Source organism: Ipomoea nil, unplaced genomic scaffold (assembly GCF_001879475.1).
Source record: "Ipomoea nil cultivar Tokyo-kokei standard unplaced genomic scaffold, Asagao_1.1 scaffold2805, whole genome shotgun sequence".
In the NCBI taxonomy this organism is placed as follows: Eukaryota; Viridiplantae; Streptophyta; class Magnoliopsida; order Solanales; family Convolvulaceae; genus Ipomoea; species Ipomoea nil.
The window spans coordinates 278,085-296,844 of record NW_017619233.1 but is presented as its reverse complement, the minus strand read 5'-3'; the positions used below and the strand labels follow the sequence as shown (position 1 = coordinate 296,844).

Genomic DNA, 18,760 nt, shown 5'->3' with positions numbered 1-18,760 from the left:
GCAGGAAGTCAACTGAACAGGGCAGTTAGCATGAGTCGCGGCGGTATAACAGGTCGACGGCTGAGGGGCGAACGGCTTGGAACAAAGCTGTTCGTGTACATGTACTGGGTAATGTTTGATGCTGCGTATGCATGTGGCTAGCTAGTTGGGATGAGCATGGTTGTTCCTACCCATGTGTATATGTGAGATAAGTTTTTTCTCCTAAGGGGCATAATTGTGAAGGTGAAGATGGTGAGATAAGTCTTTTCTCCTAAGGGACATATTTGCTAAGGTGGAGATTTGTTGAGTTATTTTTTCTCCTAAAGGACATATTTGCGAAGGTGGAGAAGTCTTTTCTCCTAAATGGCATATATGTGAAGGTGGAGAAGGTGAGATAAGTCTTTTCTCCTAAAGAGCATATTCGTCAAGGTGGAGAATTGTTGAGTTATCTTTTCTCCTAAAGAACATATTCGCCAAGGTGGAGATTGTTGAGTTTGTCTCATATATGGATTAGGAATAAGTGTTTGTCTCATACTAGGAGTAGGAGTGAAACGGGTAGACCTATTGTATAGGGATTAGATGCCTATAAATATATTGGTTGTATCCCTAAGGGGTAGTGTCACCATGTACACCATCACAAATAATAAGAGAATACTTTCACTCCCGTGGATGTAGGCACATTGCCGAACCACGTAAATCTTGTCTTCTTTATCTTTTACTGCCATTATTATTTTTCTTGTTCTTATTAATCTCAACATATGCCAAACAGAAGAAGAGGCACGAACAGCCACAAACACAGCAGGACTCTGACGCGAGACAGGCCAAGAATAGAGACCGCCCGAAGCATGACCCTTAAATAGGACTACCCTGGTTGAAAGGTCCTTCATAAAGAAGCAAGTATGGTGAAACTCAAAAAATACAGAATTATCTTTAGCAAACCGTTGGACAGATAATAAAGACGCAGATAACCCAGGAACATGTAAAACATCAGACAACCTAAAAAACCTATCAGAAGCAGCTACCGAAGTAGAACCAATACTAATAATAGGTAAACCCTTACCGTTGCCAACCCAGAGAGTATCCGAAGTAGTATAACCGGCAGCCGAGGACATCACCGATGAGTCAGGAGTAGCATGGTTAGACGCACCGGTGTCCGGGAACCACTAACGAGACCCAACTGAACTGGCATCATCCACCTGATAGGCCATGTGTGTCTGTGGCCCCGGGGCTTCACTATACTGCATGTAGCACGTCAAAGGCCGAGTGACCACTCCCGGCTCAAATTTGACACCGCACACCAGAGCGGTTTCGACCACGATCGCGACTGCGATTGCGCCCACGACCGCCACCACCTTGCTGTGACTGCTGCCCTCGACCATTGCCGCGCTGAGCCGCCATCGCCACTGGACCTCCAGCCTCAGTGCCATCATCTGCACATATAAATTCCCGTGAGAGGATAAAATCCGAGAGCTCACTCAAAGTCACCGGAGCACCCCTCGTCAATGCCAAATACGACTGGAATTCAGGACGGAGATCACTGAAGACATAGGTTCTAGTCATCCAGCGCCACGTCCTTGTCGGCCAACGCCAAATTTTCCATTATCATCTGCGCACGGCCGAGGTAATCCGAGATCGAAGCTTCACCTTGCCGCAATAACTGGAGCTGCCCTAAGAGACGCGGGGCACGAGCACGGGTGGCCGACCCCAGCGACAACTCAATCGCCCCCCATAATTGACGCGAGGACGACTTCCCAATAGCCAACGACATCATCTTCTCCGACAGCGAGGAGATCAGCAGAGAGATGATCGCCTGATCCTAACGCAACCAAGCAGTCCAAGTCGGTAACGGAGCCACCGCGTCGCCGCCAGCCTGAGCCGCCACCGGCGCCGCATCCTCTGAATAAGACAATGTGTCGTCGACAAAACCGAGCAGTCCTTGGCCGAGAATAAACGGAACCATCTGTGTACGCCAAAAAAGATAATTCCGAGAGGTCAATTTGATTGAAACAAAATGATGGGCGGAGGAGAGGGAATTACTGGGTTGCAATGGGGCAGACACGGCCGCCTCGGAGACGGTCCGTTCAGAAGAGAGTCTGACAGAGCCGTCATCATTAGCACCGATCGTTGCCATGCCAATAACCGTGAAACAACTGCTACCAGATGAGGATTGGTATTTTTGAATAGAATATGTACAATAGTATACAGAGATAATAAAACAGATACAGAGTCCTAATATAATATAACTACTCAACACATAATAAACTCCTAGCAAAAACTACATATTTTATTATCTTTATGCGAAGAAAATTTTACTGTGAAAACCACACATTTTATTGTCTTTATTTATGTATCCCTTGGAACTTTATGCCTACTTGTCATCATTAGTGAATAAGTTAATTTCATGTGAACGCAAATTACGGTAGAAAATTTTGTCTTCAATATTTGAACAAAAGATAACTAAGGTTATATTTGTTTGGGAATATATGATTCTTGTTTGGTTCAGATTATATAATTTTCTTAGAGAATGTCACATAACTTTCACATTAAGTTTTTAATTATTGGAAGAGAATGTGAAATACTCTTCAATTTATTAGATAATCTCACATTACTTTGTCTTATTACTAATTTTGAACTTTTGACATTTTAATTAATTTATTTTATTTACATACCTTAGTTTTAAACCAAACACAAAAATTTAACATTCTCATAAATTAATATTCCCTAAGATAATTTAACATTTCGTGAACCAAACGTTCCATAAAGACGTTCACTTGAACCCTTACCTTACGCAACTTTTCATAATTAAATTCAGCATTCAAATTCCACAATTTTTTTTGAAAAGACAAATAAGAAACATAATGCATGTGCTGTGGAATTCTAGAGTGTCTGCGGCAAGTCTTTTATGCATTACCATTACAAAACTAATTATGAAAAATAAATATTTAACTTCTAATCAGGTTAATTTTGAAGACAATGGAACATTTTAATTAGGGGTGGATAATCCGAACTAACACCCAAAATCCAAACCCAATTTTAAATTTCTGGTGGATGCGAACAGTTATCCGTTCAGACATTTTAAATTTTGGTATTTCTAAATATAAATTCAGTTTGGATATTGGGTTTTAAAATTTTATTCATATTCGACCCGAAACCTGAACTAACCGTAATTTTATTATAAATATAATAATATAAATTTTATATTTAGTTTTAAAATAATTAATAATATATTAATTTTCTAAAGTATCTTAATTTTTTTTTTTTTTTGAATGCTACTAGCTCTATTACATTGTAGTATCTGTTCATATACTTTCTCAACCTACTGAAACACAAAGAGCCAATAACGCCTCCACTGAGGCTCGAAATCACAACCTTCCACTTGGAAGTCCACCCCGGATACCATTAGACCACATAGTCCTAAAGTATTTTAATTAATTATTAGTATTTGTCTTATTTTTAGTTTGATACTATATGAAAAAATATAAATACAAAATAATAAAATCATTTTTTAAAAAATTCAAAATTGATAAAATAAAATTTTGGGTATATCCAAACTAAATCGAAATAAATCTGAAAACATTTCACCCGATTCGAATATCTGGCGTCAAAAACATCACTCAAAATTTGGGAATATTCGAAATAAAATTCGGGTATCACCCGAACTGAACCGACGTTCACCCATAATTTTAAGTAGTTTGAATGTAACACTTTTTGTCTTTTTCTTTTTTTTTTTTAAATACTTATGAGGCACAATTATACTATCTGTTTTGTTATTTAGAGGCCAAATTTTAGCTCTTTTTCCAATCTCTTTTATTATAAAGTTATTTTATAATTTTTTAAAACTTTTAATAGACAATATTTTACTTACTTTTTTTTTGGAATGCTACTATCTCTATTACAATGTAGTATCTGTTCATAACTACTTCTACTTTCTCAACCTACTGAAGCACAATTCAATAACGCCTCCACTAAGACTTAAACTCACAATTTCTCATATGGGAGTCCAACCCGAGTGTCAATACTTTTATTTACTTTGTAGAGAGATCAATATCAATTTAATTTGCTACAAACACAACAATCGGTCAATCAGTATGTCACTTAATATTTCAATCAATCAAATTTAAATATTGATTTTTAAAGAAAAATGATTTATTGACTAAAATGAATATTCACTACTGGAAATTATGGAATTTTCGACCACCTAAAAATGATTTTAAATTAAGTTAATACTAAAAAGTCCAAAAAGTGGTCGGAAATAGCAACAAAGGTTTTTCCGGATACCAAAAGTGGTCGGAACAAGGCTTTCAACTTGATTTAAGATCACTTTCAGGGAGTCGGAAATTCCATAATTTCCAGTAGTGATTAAATGAAAAAAGGAAAAGTTAATATTCATTTTAATTATTAAAAGAATTAAATTTAATTGTTTGAAATATCTAGTGACATAACATTTCGAAAACATATAATCAACCAGGGGACCAGTTATGTTGGTCAACATTGTGCAACTATTCTTGTCCTAAATATTCAATTATTCCAAAGGGGCTCATCATGACTAAGACTTGATGTTTTGTAAGTATTTCAAGTGAATCGCATTATTAATTGAAATGACTTGGGAAAAAGAAAACAATTATGTCAGCCATATAACCAAACAGCATGACGCAACAAATACATGATAAATTATTAACTAATAATAGTTTGTGATTTTATATAAAACTAAAACAGAAAATGAAGTTGAGAAAATTTGAGAATTAATTCTTTTAAAGAAGCTTTTCTTCTTCTCCCAAAAGATTGAATCCCCAACCTCAAGGGCTCACACTTTGGTCTGACAGAATATTTGGGAGAATGTAAATCACGATGACTCAATGACTGAGCAGACAGGGTCAAATGCCAGTGCGTACAAAGAATATGCTAACTTTAGACATAATCCCATATAACCACATTGTTACCACTAAAATTTAAATCTTAGTCTATTCTCTTAAATACTACATACTGAATCATTAAGCTAAACATGTGCGAATTAAATGAAACTTTCCTTATTGTTCAATGAGGAGCGCTAGCGTAACAAGATGCACTTATCACATGCAATGTGGCTAACTGCAACTCGCTGAAATATCAAATCGACACCTATGCACCTTTGATCAATTTTATTTATTTATTTTGAAATTTTTAATAATTTAATTGATTGTAGTCAATTAAATATTTACTTGACTATCATTTTTACTAGTGTTTTACACCGAAAATTAAAGATGACTAGGTGCCAATACAAGTTCTCTTTTATAGAAGGACCCAATGTAACATGGATCTTTGGTTCCAACGCCAAGAGAGAATAGCACCATTAAAATATAACATATATATGTAATTGAAAAATTAATTAAAAAAACATGCACACACACTTGTAGTTATCAATATAAAGTAAATTAGTAAAACTTTTTTAATTAAAAAATATTAAATTTTTATTGAAAAATATTAGTTTTCTTTTTGGGACATAGTAATTTTTATTTAATATATAACACTTTCATTAAAAATATTACATTTTTGCTAAATAAAAAAATATCTTTTTTAAGTATTACATTTTTATTATAAAGTATTTTCTTTTCTTGAAGAGTATTTCATGTTCATTGAAAGCTATGATATTTTCACTGAAAATTTAAATTATCACTTAAAAACATTACTTTTTCCTTCAAAAGTATTAATCTTTGATTCAAAATTATTATATTTTCATAAAAAAAAATATCACATGTTCGGTTAAAAGAATTATATTCTGTTAAAAAGTAATACATTCTTAATTAAAGTACTATTTTTCTATAAAAAGCATTACATTTTTACTTAAAAGTATTAGTCTTATATTAAAAATAGTGTATTTTTACAAATATATATATATATATATATATATATATATATATATATATATATATATATATATATATATATATATATATATATATATATATAGTAGTGTTTGATTGAAAAATATTAATTTTTACTTAAAGTAATACATTTCTCATTTAAAATATTGCATTTTAATAGAAAAATATAATGTATTCTCCCTAAAAAAAATTAGTTTTTTTTTTTTTTAAATAAAAGTATTTCATTTTTATTAAAAAAATATTTTTTTTTTCTTGAGAAGTATTACATTTTCGTTTAAACATTTCACATTTTTACTTAAAAGAATTACTTTTTTCTTCAAAGGTACTAGTCTTTGATTCAAAAGTATCATATTTTCATTAAAAAAATATTACATTTCCGGTTAAAAGTATTATATTACAATTTTATTGAAAGTATTACCTATTTTCCCTATGAAATGTATTGCATTGTGGCTCAAAAGTATTAGTTTTAATTTTGATTAAAAAGTATTATTGATGGATAGTATACTAGGGTCTGAGCCATATGCACCGGTCGAAGAAAGTAACTGGGTCAAAGAAGCCCCCGAAGGATACATAGTACGGAGCAAATTAAGAGTTTAATAAGGATTGACTTAGTACTCATAATGTAGTCGGATTAGGGCTTATTCTTCCTAACAAGTATTTTTTTTTATGCGCGATATACAAAAAATAGGTGCCCAATTTAGTACTTTATATTAAAATTTTTATTTATTTAGATTTTAGATTTTTAAATTATTGTAAATAATAATAATAATATTAATAATAATGTAAAACATTTTTATAAATTTGATATTTATATTTTAGCTAATAATTAACATATAACTCCAATATGTATATATTATTATTAATGAAGAAGATAAGAAAATATATGGTGGATGCATGTGCATGGTAACAATAGTGGAAAAGATAACGGGAGTTATAACTATACGGGTATGTTTGTCCAAAATGTTGTACAGTACAACTTTTATAGCATAATGTATATATATAAAAAAAAAACTTAACAGAAAAAACAAACATAAATGAAGGGTATAACCTTCATTCGCACTTATTATGTTTTTAGATTAGATGTAACAATAACTTCCAATATGAGGCAGTATAGAATTCTTATTCCTTGTAGGGCTCTAGGTCTCTATTGTTAGCCAGCCCATTCTCTGTGGATATCCAAGAATATTGCGCACCAAGAGACATTAAATGCCCAATGATGCCTACATATGATGAGACTGATGATCCCAGTGACCACTTGGTCAGCTTTCAGGCAAAGATGATGGTGATGGGAGCAGATGATCTCATGTACTATCGCACCTTCTTCTCGACACTAGGGAGCAACGCAGTGATGGTTCCTGTCATTGCCACCCTGATCTATCAGCTACTTCGAGACCTTGGCCGAAAAAATCTTGATACACTTCGCGGGAAGCATGAAGGCCAAAAGGCACTTTACGACCTTAGCTACCGTACAACAAGGGGAAACTGAACGTTAAAAGAATTTTGAAGAGATGGCAGAAAGAGGTGTAAACGGTAGAATACATGGATGACCAAACGGCTATGACGTTGTTCATGGAAACTTTAAGATCTGGAGACCGATTCACCAATCTGCGTAGGGAAACTCCCGAGATATACGCCCAAGCCATCCAGCGGGCCAATAAATATGTAGAGACGAAATAAGCCTTACGGCAAAAGCAAAAGCGGGAAACAAAGCGACCACATGATGAGACAGGTCGCGTCCAACGGACCGACCGTCTAAAGGGGAAAGCATAACAAGTACCCACGGATGACCGACCAGCCTCCGTTACGGAGTGGTCCTTATACCTGTGTCTTGGTAAGTGTACGACATACAGCCTCACTAGTGGACTGACCATCCCACTACTCGGTGGTCGACTCATCTTCCCACCACTTAGTGGTCGACTGACCCTCCCACCACTCGGTGGTCGACTCGTCTTCCCACCACTCAGTGGTCGACTAATCCTCCAACCACTCGGTGGTCGACTCGTCTTCCCACCACTCGGTGATCGACTAGTCCTCTCACCACTCGGTGGTCGACTGACCAGCCCACCACTCGATGGTCAACTCGTATTCCCACCACTCGGAGGTCGATTGACTTTTCAACTACTCGGGGTGGTCGACTCGTCGTCCACCACTCGGTGATCGACTGACCAGCCACCACTCGGTGGTCATCTAGCAACTAAGGATCTTCAAGACTCTCGTTTGACAGTTCACACCCGAACATCTACGAGGTAGTAATCAAGTTATGGTGGGACAAATGGAGACGAGTGCTGGAAGTAAAACATGAGAAAGTCAGGTGTTGAGGAGTCCAGAGACGACATGGAGTTATGGGTGAGGGGTCTAGTGTAGAGTCTAAGAGTTATAGGAGAGATGTCTAGTCGGTAAAGGGTTTAGGGCATAGTCTAAGAGTCATTAGAGCAAAGTATGGTCATCATAAAGAGTTTATACTAGTAATTAGGAAGCTACCGGATTGGAGTATTGGATGGATAAATTGAGAACTCAAACGCTCTCAAAATTTTAGCGGAGAGGAGTACTGGATGGGTGAATGGAGGGTTGGATGAAGTATCAGATGATTAATTCGAGAGCTCGAAAGTTCTCAAAAATTTTGTGGGTGAATGGCTAATCTCATAACATGGCAAGCTCCGCGCCGCTACCTATACTACATGACAAGCTCTGCCCTGTCACTTACATTACATGACAAGCTCTGCGCTGTCACTTACATTACGTGACAAAAATCACACTGGAGACATAAAGGAGGCACCACTAGGACCGTAGTGGTTGGCCTAAGGCACCCCCCTTTCCGCGAGGTGACTGACCTTAATTGGAGTACGGGTAGGAGATTCGACCTTTACGGTCGAAGTGGGTGTGCAGGCGTCTTGGTCTGCGTGCAAGGCGATCATGCCGCTCTAAATAATCACTTGGCATATAATAGGGTCAAGAGCCGAATTTTTTGAGATTTCGTGAAGTCGATGTCAAAGCAAAGTCTAATATGTAGATTCATTAAGACAGGACAATATATGAGAATATACCCTGTAAACATCCTAATTATTCTGATATGTAAATTCCAGAGGGGAAGTTAAATGAAGAACTCAAAGACATTATGGTTAAGCGGCATATTCGAACTGCAGTGTGGGGTATCGACTCTTTGTGCTTCATTGGCAGATATTACATTGTAATAGAGTCAATAGTTCTAAAAAAATAAAATTGCCAACACACTAACATTAAGTGTCTACTTTAAAATAGTTGATAAATATATGCTTAACTGAAAATGTCAATTTTACTAAACAATTTTTTTTATTACCTTCAAAATAAACTTATGAAAATAAGAAAAAAGTTTAGATACGAAATCTATTAAAAAAAAAAGGGGAAAAAGGCCCACATTATATATTTGATATGTTCAAATGAGTAATTACATTCCAAAAGCGTCTGTAGCTCAGTGGATAGAGCATCTGTTTCCTAAGCAGAAAGTCGAAGGTTCGACCTTCCTGACGCGAAGTTTGATTTATGGTCTCCAGCTCCTATTGTTATAGGCTTTATGAGATATTAAACTCAGGAAGCGTCTGTAGCTCAGTGGATAGAGCGTCTGTTTCCTAAGCAGAAAGTCGAAGGTTCGACCCCTTCCTGACGCGAAGTTTTATTTACAGTCTCCAGCTCCTATCGTTGTTGGTTTTATGAGATATAACAAAGGTTCGACCCTTTCCTTCACTATTTAACTGAAGCATTTATGTACATTAATGTTTTGTATCAAGGTTTACTATGTAAAGTACCATGATTCTTTTTGTTGGTTGAAAAAGTTGATTTTACACAAAAAATAATATATATATATATATATATATAGATTTTGGATCAGGTGCACACCCCCTTGGCAGATGAGCTCGTGAACCTCTTTTTAGACCATTAATTAGTTTAGATGAATGGTCCAGATCAATAGGGAAAATTCACACGTGTATCAGCTAATTTGTAACATAAGGGTTTTTTTTTGTAAATTCACATTAGCTTTTTATTATACGCTGTATTTAATTCGCCTTGGAATCTGCAATGAGATTTAAACCATTTGTATTCTATGTCTGTCTCTTCCATCTGCTAGAGTACTACTCCCAGCGCATATCTTTTTTCTTAGAGTTACATCAATAGGTGACCTCTATCCTCTCTCCCTCTCCATCCAAAAATCTCGGCGGTGAAGCTCGTCATGGTGGCGTCAATTGTACATCGATCGAAGAGGCAACGACGGGGTAATGGTGGTTCCATCGAAGGTAATCGCAATCCCCTGTAATTTTGTGTTTTTTTTTTTCGTCGGATGTTTGCTCCAATGGCGGTCGAACTGGTTCGCCGTTTTTTTGCCTGGAGTTTGGGGGTTTTTCGTGGGTGCGTGGCTACTGGCCGGACGCTGCATGTCCGGCGTCTGGTCGGCGGCAGACCCGGTATCGCCCTGGGAGGCGGGGTATGGCAAGCTACTTGTTAGGGTTTGGGTTTAGATTTAGGGTTTTTTGTGGTTAATCGTAAGTTATTACAACATTGGGGGTTTTGGAGTTCTGAAGTCAAGTATGGGGTGTCTTGCATGTCTATGGTTGTCTTCTTGTTTTTCCTCGCAGGTTTGTGCTCCAATGGTTGCCACTCTGTGCCCCCGTGTTTTTCTATGGGTTGTGGTTTTTTTTTTTTTTGGTTTGGGGCTCTGGTGTTTGCTGCATTATTTTTTTTTTTTATCCTGTTTCAGAATTTTTTTGGTTGGGCTTATTTTTGTAAATGTGTTAGGGGGATAGGTTTAATTGCCTGCGATTTTGGAATGAAGGAAGATGCATATTAGTGATATAGTCTGTGCGTCAAATATAAATTCTGTGGGATATAGTATGTGCATATAGGGTATATTGTAATTGCGTTAAGTTTGGTCAAACATATTTGTGTAGTTTTAGTAGTTTGGTTTTGTAATTTTAATTTTTGAGCATTTTAAAAATGAATACTATGGGTGGGGTATGGGCGCAGTAGTGACTATGCGTGTGCATTCCATGTTAGCGTAAGTTATGTTCATTGCACCCATGTTACCATCTTTTACAAGCACATTTCGTGCATTTTGCCTTTTTTTTTTTTTTTGGTCTTTTTTATCTGTATATTTGCTTGGGCTTTTTTTGCTATTGTTTTAGGGGGATAGGCAGAATTGCCTGCGATTTGGAATGAAGGTAAATGCATCTTTCGGAGGTGACGCACGTGCCTTGAGTGCCTTACGCACACGATATATATGTATGATATCCTGCTGTTTCAAAACAACACCCATCGCCGAATGAATTTCAACTCTGCCATGAGGACAACTGACTCGTCTCGTTGAACACCTTTATTATATTTAGTATTATTATTCTATCCCCAACTCTACGTTTTTGTTTGTATTTATGTATTGCTTCGGGCTTGGACCAGATGTCATTTCGAGTTTTCTTATTAACAGTGCGATAAAACTTAAATATGAAATATTATTCGTCCATTTTACACTGCCTTTCGCACATGATATCAAGTGCGCAACTATGCACGTACCTTTCGTCTACAACGCATTCCATACATGCACTTTTTTTTAGGTGTACTAATGCATATATTATTATAATTTGTTGTCTATGCATTGGTCCACAACGGTTTGTGCGTATATACATATATATAATATATATAAGTGAATTTGTCCCCGCGATGACCAATTTGGTATTACGCATTATTTCTATGGTCAATTTGCTATTACCGTTCATTACCCAGCTTTTTGGTTAATGCATGGTTATTTAAATTTTGAAATTTGCATAAGTAGATGGAAATGTGCATAACACACATATGTAGTCCGTGCATTTACACTATGTAGTATATTATGTAGTCCGTGCATTTTAAATTATTGTATGTGCATAGGCCCCAAGGTTTGTGCATTTTTACATGTATAATATATATATATATATATATATATATATATATATATATATATATATATATATATATATATATATATATATATATATATATATATATATATATATATATAAAAGATTGAATTATGTACAGACCCGTTTCTTAAAATGCTAACTCCTGTTAATAAAAAAAAAAAACGCAGCGTTCCAATCTCGGACACCCCCCTTCATCGTCCAGTTGATAAGCAATATTCAAAACAACCATACGCACAGACTCGAACCGTTCAAGCACTTATTGGTACAAACCAAAAGAATACCAAAATCACGGACACAGAGCAGGTTTTTTGTAAGGTAGAATGGCGTATATGTTATAAGCATTATACAAAAACCAACATATACACCGACACGAAGTATGTACGGACGAAAACAAAAAACAACCTAATATGCACAGACAAAAAAGTACACATGCACTGAGCAGTACAAGGCAAAGCAAAAACAACACATAAACATCTCGATGGAAGTATATATGTACGCACAGGCAGGTGTACCCAGACGCACACGGGGTGTGAACGCATGCTAATGACCACCCCTAGACCCTTTTCACATCTCAACCATTACCAGAAAAACCAGAAAACGCACAGACTATGCTGTGTATATGCACTTATCGTGACTGCCAATGTCCATTTGTTGAAAGTCCTAACTTGCTGCTCCTACTATCACCAGCTTATTCACGTTAAATATGTTATCTAATCTTTTTATTAATAGAATCTATTAATTTCCATCCTCAAAAGCATCAAAAGATGAATCATATTCCTTTTAAATTAATTCATTAATTAAATCAGCTAACCAAATTACTAATCTAACCTTACCATAGATAATAACTGAAAATATTTCTTTTAATCTCAACCATAGATGGGAATCTAATCAATGGGTATTATTAGGCCTCATGAGCTCATCTAATTAGAGGGGTGCACCAGATCCAAAGCCTATATATATATATATATATATATATACATATAGTTACACTCCCATGTGAATGAAGCGCCTAAGTACGAAATAGGAATGCTTGATATCCGTTCACGTGTCCAGATTTAATAGATGAGAAACACTGATTTTTTTATTAAACAAAAACGTGGTGGCATATTCGTAAATAATTGAACATCGCAATGCAAGTAAAATGTATTATAGGTGCAAGTAAAAATTTACACTGAGCATCAATACAAAGTGCACTTATAGTTATAAGTAGTTGCACCTGTAGCTATAAGAAGTTGCACCCATAGCTATAAGTAGTTGCACCTATAGCTATAAGTAGTTACACTTAGGTTCATGAATGTTTGCGGGTGGTTTTCAGGGGTATTACTACCCGCTGAACTCATATCAATAAATGTTAACAAGGCAAAATTACATGCACTTGCAGGTGAAAGTGGGTGCACTTGTAGGTGAAAGTAGGTGCACCCGATCAATGAATGCAGGCAAAAACTAAATGCACTTGCAGGCGAAAGTAGGTACACTTGTAGGTGAAAGTATGTACACTTGTAGGTGAAAGTATGTACACTTGTAGGTGAAAGTATGTGCACCCGATCAATGAATGCGGACACGTGACACGCGCTGACTGGTTCGCATTTCTTTCCTGGGCACTTATTCGCATCTGAACGCGACCCTATATATATATATATATATATATATATATATATATATATATATATATATATATATATATATATATAATTTTATATTTTCAAAAACTATATATGTATTAATATATAATTTGAACCGCTATATATATATAACGAAAATAATGAAATTTATAATCTTGAAAATTATAATTCCAACCAGCATATATATAAATATATAAACAAGGAATTTAATTTTAGAATAATAATCCCACGTCCCAGAAAAATAGATAATAAACGAAGGATCCAAGTCGAGCGAAACACTCTTTCCTTAAAATCGATTCCTCATCTTCCGGAGGTGTTAGGAGCGTTGTGATGTTAGCCTCCCAGGATAAAATGGATCAACGATAATATGTTCGATCACTCAAACAATAGTACCTTCGGCGAACTAGAATAACAGGCTTGAACACAAGCTATTTTACGGAAGAATGGGTAGAGTTTCGGGAAGAGATATGACAACTTTGGAAGAGAGAAAACTATGTTTTTCTTGCTTCTTGTTTCGTGTTCTTGTAAAATCACTGCCCAGACTATAAGATTATATAGGGGAATGCACATAAATGATAGCATTCATGGCACATAAATCCGAATTAAATAATTGGATTATAACGTTTGAAACGGCCATATTTATTATTACAAAATTGATTATTACTAATGATAAATATTGTAATATTTATAATTGAAATTGTAATACTTATCCACGTCAATTTATATCATGGACCAGAGTTCACATAACATTATGGACCCTGAATAAAAATGATGAGGTACATAATTTCATAATACAAGACAAAAATCACAAAACAAGACATATACACATGTTATATATTTACTTATTTTTCAAATCTGATTTAGGTACATAATTTATATTCATATGCACAAAATTTCACAACACAAGACGCAAAAATTCATAACATAAGACACAATTACTAATATGTTTCAGATACATAATTCATACACTTAAGGCACAAAATTTCATAATACAAGTAATGTTCAAGAATGCGCTAAGCACTTGTCGGGCGCCCAGGGGGCGACTAGCGCCTAGGCGGTCAAGTAATTCAAGTATATTGTCTTCACTTTTCTCACTTAGGGCTAGGAGTTGTTAGATTGTTATAATCCACAAACTAGTCAAGTGCATATGTTAGATGGTTAGTTGAGTATGTACATGGCTGGAAAAATGTAGAAGAGGAGTAGCTGAACATGCAAAAAAAAAAAAAAAAAAAAAAAAAACCACTTGGCCGAATAGGCACTGACTCGGTCGAGCTGGACGTCTGACTCGGCTGAGTTAGGCGCTCAACTCGGCCGAGTTAGGCGCCCGGCCAACTCGGCGCCTAGTCGGTTGGCCGACTAAAACCGCATAAGGTTGACATCGCCTTGGACTTGGGGCACTTAGCGCCTAGTCGGTGCCTAGGCAGCCGCCTAAGCTGATTTTTACAACATTGAATACAAGACACAAAAACTCACCGCATAAGACATATTCATATGCATGCACTAGGATCATTTGTGGTATTAACTCAAATAATAATAAGACCCTATTCTATTTGGGCCTCCCTTTATTATGAGTGTGAAACCAGAAATCTAGGGCAATTTATATTCTGCACCACGACGCGCGTTGCATTGTGCGCCCAGATGCAAAACGATGTCGTTTCAATTTGTTTTTTTTTTGAAACGCTACCCAGCGTTTGGCAGTTAATTTTCCTTAAAAAAAAATCTCATGTTCAAAAATGTACAAAATGTCATATTAGAATACACATAATTGTATACATGAATGTACATAATTATATAACAAAATACACACTCTTTTTTAAAAGATAATACACATAATCTAACATAATGCATAATAAACATAAAGTTTTAACATAATACACATCAACTCTTAACATAATACACAAAAATTTCCTGATTCGGATGTACATAATTGTATAAAAAAAAATGTACATAATTGTATAAAAAATGTACATAATAAAAAATATACATAATTGTATAAACAAATATACATAATCATGTCAACTTCGTACCGTGCTTCCCAAAACGACGTCGTTTTGGGAGGCGCGGGACGCACAGTGCACTGTGCGCTGTGGTGCAGGTATAACTATTGGAAATCTAGAATACAACTTTTAGCCAAAATCTTTAACCTAACCTTCGGACGGTTGGTGTGAAATGTGGACTCCAAGCTTCAGGACAAAAGCAATATGCCGACCACAAAATTCAACAGATAAGCAGAGACTCAGAGAGTTACGTTTTTTCTTACAGAAACGTCTATCCCTAAAATTCCCAAATTCATTGGATTTTTAAGCCCCTTTACCCTGCCATTCACATTCAACAAATTAGACAATCAATGCCGTATAAAGACTCCATTTGTTCAAAATAAGTTGGAAGTCTTGGAAGCATATTCCTATATATAGCGTTTAATAAGAGGTTTTTCTTTCTGGTATAGTGCAATAATGCAATGATGTGCCTCAAGCTTATAGTGCTAGTAGCCATCTTTGCTGCTCAGCTATGCTCTGGAGACCTGGAGTTCACATTCAACGGATTCAGGTCGGCCAATCTGAGCCTCGACGGAATAGCTGAGATCACACCCAATGGCTTACTCAGGCTAACAAATGAAACCATGTTGCAGAAAGGCCGTGCCTTTTACCCCATGCCTATCAATTTCAAGAATTCCCCCAACGCCTCTGCTTTCTCCTTCTCCACCACCTTTGTCTGTGCTATGGTGCCCCAGAATCCTAGTTTGTTCACCCACGGCCTCACCTTCGCCCTCACACCCCCGGGAGGCCTTCCGGGGGCACTTCCCTACCCGTATTTCGGCCTTTTCAACGACACCTCGGATGGCAATTCTTCCAACCATGTGGTGGCAGTAGAGCTTGATACCCTGCAGAATCGAGAATTTGATGATATTGATAACAACCATGTTGGAATCGATATCAACGGGTTGAGATCAGCTTTGGCAAAATCAGCAGGGTACTACAGGGCAACCAGGTTCATAACTTTAGCCTGGGAAGCGGCAAGCCAATTCAGGTTTGGGTGGAATATGATGGCAGGGCTAAGCGAATGAGTGTCACTGTGGCTCCTCTCGGTGTGGGTAAACCAAGTAAGCCTCTCTTGTCTTTTCCCCATGATATTTCACTAGACATACTAGAAACCGTCTCTCTCGGCTTCACATCCGCCACGGGTTCAACAGTGTCAACCCAATATGTTCTTGGGTGGAGCTTCAAACTGAATGGTGTTGCTCAAGAACTGGACCCCTCTAAACTCCCAAAGCTTCCACGAGTTGGGCCTAAGAGAAAATCTAGATTTCTAGTCATTGGTGTGCCTTTGATTTCAATAGTTTCTCTGGTTATTGTCTTGTCTGGAGTGGGTTATTATGTGTTGAGGAAGAGGAAGTTTGCAGAGTTGCTTGAGGACTGGGAACTCGAATATGGACCTCACAGGTTCCATTACAAAGAATTGTACTTAGCAACCAAGGGGTTTTCAGAGAAACAACTATTGGGTGCTGGGGGATTTGGCAGAGTTTATAGAGGTGTGTTGCCCAACTCGCAAGGTGAGATTGCTGTGAAGAAAATTTACCATCAATCAACACAAGGAATGAAAGCCTTCATAGCTGAAGTTGTTAGTATGGGTCGGTTGTGTCATAGGAATTTAGTTCCTCTTCTTGGCTATTGTAGGCGTAAAAGAGAATTGTTCTTGGTTTATGACTACATGCCTAATGGAAGTCTTGACAAATATTTGTTTGAGAAACCAGTAGACACCCTCAGTTGGAACCAAAGGTTTCAAGTAATCAAAGGAGTCGCATCGGCTTTGTTCTATCTACATGAAGGGTGGGAGCAGGTCGTGGTTCATAGAGATATAAAGGCTAGTAATATATTACTGGATAGTGAAGGAAATGGACGAATAGGAGATTTTGGCCTAGCTCGATTGTATGATCATGGCACTGATCCTCAAACTACACATATAGTCGGAACTCTTGGCTATCTTGCACCGGAGTACATCAGAACAGGCAAGGCCACAACAAGCTCCGATGTGTTTGCTTTCGGAGCATTTTTGCTTGAAGTTGCTTGTGGTAGAAGGCCTATAGAGCCAAAAGCGTCAAATGAGGATCTTGTTTTGGTGGAGTGGGTGTTTTCATGGTGGAGTAGAGGTGAACTATTAAAGGCCGTTGATCCTAAACTTGGCAAAGATTACATTATTGAGGAAGTAGATACTGTCTTGAAGCTTGGGTTGTTGTGTTCTCTACTAGATGTAGAATTCAGGCCTAGCATTCGACAAGTTGTTCGGTACTTGGAGGGCTCTGTAGCTCTACCAGAACTATCATTACTTACCCTCTCCACGGCTGGCTTAATTGTTTCTCGAAGTGAAGGCTTTGATGATTTTGTTTTGTCACTTTCCAATTTTGAAGGTAATATAGGCTCGCGTTGTTCTTCCGTCACAGACTCCACTATTTCTGAAGGTCGTTGATTACAAAAATGGGACAACTTAATAGTTACATAGAAGCAATTGAGGAGGATTAATTACAGCCAATAAAATATTTTATTGTAAAAACATATTATTTAGTAATAGTACATACTCATTATAGAGGTGTACTCATTGTAATCTCATCTTAGTTAGTTTCATTACAAAGAATAGTAGGTTTTCTCAATAATATATCATTATGTAAATTTAGTGGTCAAAGTATCATCAATGCTTTTATACTTCAAGATTTTTTAAAAATTTGTTCCTTTATTTAAATTTCAAGTAATTTTGTTTTTATACTTTCAAATTTAACAAAACTAAACAATAAAATAAAATATACTAACCACATGCACCCTAGAGAGTTGTGGTCAATGTTAATATAGCATTGACATGTTTGACTATGATGACTTGGCAGTATAGATATGTCAAATTGATGACTTGGCAGTATAGTCATGTTAATATAGCATTGACATGTTTGACTACCACCACTGCTACCGCAACCACCACCACCACTAACACTCTGCCACCATCACCACCACCACTTATTATTATTATTATTATTATTATTATTATTATTATTATTATTATATAACAAATAACACCACAAACAACATCATAACACCACCGCCATCGCACCACCATACTACCACCACACTACCACCACACTGTCACCACCACCTTCACCTCCACCACCACTACCACTACCACCACTTATATTATTATTATAAATGTCTTTATATTCTAAAAAAACAATTAAAATGTTTAATTTACAATTATGCTCATTTCTGAAAAATGAACCAAACATACCAAGACAGTTTTCTGAAATGCAACCAAACACGGGAAATGAAAATGTTTTCTAGAAGGTATTTAGCTACGGATTTGATTATGAATCAAAATATAACCAATTAATTATGAATCA

The 18,760-nt window shown here is 36.4% G+C and overlaps 2 non-coding genes and 1 pseudogene across 2 annotated transcripts; all 3 read left to right on the top strand.

The window, feature by feature from the left end:
* Positions 1–9,277: 9,277 nt before the first annotated feature.
* TRNAR-CCU lies at positions 9,278–9,348 on the top strand. The gene has a single exon. It is a non-coding gene; the product is annotated as a tRNA-Arg (tRNA).
* Positions 9,349–9,411: 63 nt separating this feature from the next.
* TRNAR-CCU lies at positions 9,412–9,484 on the top strand. The gene has a single exon. It is a non-coding gene; the product is annotated as a tRNA-Arg (tRNA).
* A 6,141-nt stretch (positions 9,485–15,625) lies between these two features.
* On the top strand, positions 15,626–18,047 carry LOC109158321 (annotated as a pseudogene).
* Positions 18,048–18,760: the final 713 nt, after the last annotated feature.